This window comes from Lactuca serriola, chromosome 3, assembly GCF_051521515.1.
Source record: "Lactuca serriola cultivar US96UC23 chromosome 3, Lser_US96UC23_V15, whole genome shotgun sequence".
Classification (NCBI taxonomy): domain Eukaryota; kingdom Viridiplantae; phylum Streptophyta; class Magnoliopsida; order Asterales; family Asteraceae; genus Lactuca; species Lactuca serriola.
Genome location: NC_136410.1, coordinates 263841850 through 263843911, shown reverse-complemented (window position 1 = coordinate 263843911; position 2062 = coordinate 263841850). Strand labels below are relative to the sequence as shown.

Below are 2062 nucleotides of genomic sequence, written 5' to 3'. Positions count from 1 at the left end.
CCAAGTCTGCGATCCTACTCAGCGAGTCTAGGCTCCAACTCGCCGAGTCCCCTCTTAACTCACCCCAAAGACATAATTTAACAATACCTGAGATTCCGGGCTATTACATACCCCAGGCAGCTCCCTTTCCAAATCCTAACCCTCATCTGACTTTTCATGGACCGACGCCTCCTTGGGTAGAATGCTTGGAAACATGGAGCCAAGGACAGGACCAGCCTATGCCATTTAATGGAGACCGAAGCTTTTATGACCTGAGCAATGGGGGCTCAGCAGACAGAATCTTGCCAATCCTGGTCCGCAGAGTGGCCCGAAATGAGATTCAAGGCAGGACATCCCTACATCAAATCACAGAAGTTGTCACCAATGCGAGAATGCATACCCTTCGCACCATTCGTCTAGAAGATGCTCGTCAGAGATCTGAAAGAGACCATGAAACCTTGCTTCAAGCACTAGCTGAATCACGAGCCGAAGTCATAGAGCTCCGAGTACGCCAGAGGGTGTATGAAAGACACTTACTTGATATGGAACGTCAACTAGCTGAACTAAGGGTTCACCATAGGGGTGACCGTCGCTAGTAGGAGATACTTTACTTTCTTTCTTGTTTTAAAGAACTGTGTTCCTATCTATGTCCTATGTGGCATTTTCTATGAAACTGCCTTGTATTGTAGGTACTTTTAGTTAGGCCTTTATGCGGCCAGAACTTTTGCTACTCCGGATATGATGTAAGACCTTCTTCAAGGTCAAAAATTTTCCTGAACTTGTTACATCTTAAACATCGATGATATTGATAGTCGGCTAACTTCCATGTCACGGTTTTGTTTAAATACTCTCATCATACTTTCATTGGAGTCTATCTGAAACATGCGTTAGTCAAGTCATTGGACTACAGTAATTTAACTCTGGTGACATTTCGAAGTCTCCTTTAGTGGTTGGATCATGTTATTCACCAACCAACGATACCTCGCCTTGAACGACAAACGTCTTGAGACCATTCTACGAACATACTTCTACTCCTTACTAAGACTGCATCATAGGGATATAGGTCAAACCTTCGAGATAATACTCTTACTCTTTCATTGAACGATCGACGTACATCCAGGGTCAATAGTAGCCTTTGCTAGGAAATCTTAGTTCATCGAAAAAGATTCGTAAGAAGAATATTATTATGACTTTCCTCGCTTATACATTCCCGAGTTATATATAACGAAGACCTGGTAGACAATAGAATGTGAGATTTTTAACTTAGTTTCTTTTCCTCGTTGGGATGTGGGACTAGAGTAGAATCACACATTTTATTATCCACCCCGTCTTGGTTATATCATAACGTGTATTAGCTAAGTTTTCATGTATAATAACTCCTCTCTTGGACAAAATCAAAATGATACAAGAACCGTCCGAACAGTTTAATGACTACTCAGCAACAGAATGAAAAGACCAAGCATCTCACCTTTGGGAGCTCTGGTCTTATTCTTCAAGAAGACATAATTCAGAGGGTGCGATCATACCAGCACTAATGCATCGGATCCCATCAGAAATCCGCAGTTAAGCATGCTTGGGCGAGAGTAGTACTAGTATGGGTAATACCCCGGGAAGTCCTCGTAGCGCAGACCTTAATGGGACTTCCATTAGAAATCAATACTCTCTGCCTCGCATAGATGATTCAGTTGACCAAACGCAAGGAATGATGGAACTTTCAGAAATGGACCTAAAATCTGAATATCACCAGTTGCGAGTGTTGGTGAAGGATGTTCTGAGGACAATCTTCCAAACTCGATACGGACAAACCCATAGTGATACCCCTCGGATAGGATGAGTATGACCGTAGTATTCATGAACTTAATGAATAGGGTACACCATTCTTACTTGGATCAATTCGTCATTGTCCTTATAAATGACTTACTTATCTACTCTCGTAGTACGAAGGAAATAAAACAGAGCATCTACAACAAACCCTGGAAACATTACGATCAGAGAAACTTTACGCGAAGTTCTCTAAATGCGAGTTTTAGATGTGAAGAGTCAAATTCCTAAGACACATTACCAGTAATGTGAGAATTCTTGT

General features: G+C 41.9%; 1 pseudogene; it reads left to right on the top strand.

Annotated features, from left to right (window-relative positions):
- Positions 1-1491: 1491 nt before the first annotated feature.
- Positions 1492-1610, top strand: LOC145096535 (5S ribosomal RNA; annotated as a pseudogene).
- The last annotated feature ends 452 nt before the right edge of the window (positions 1611-2062 follow it).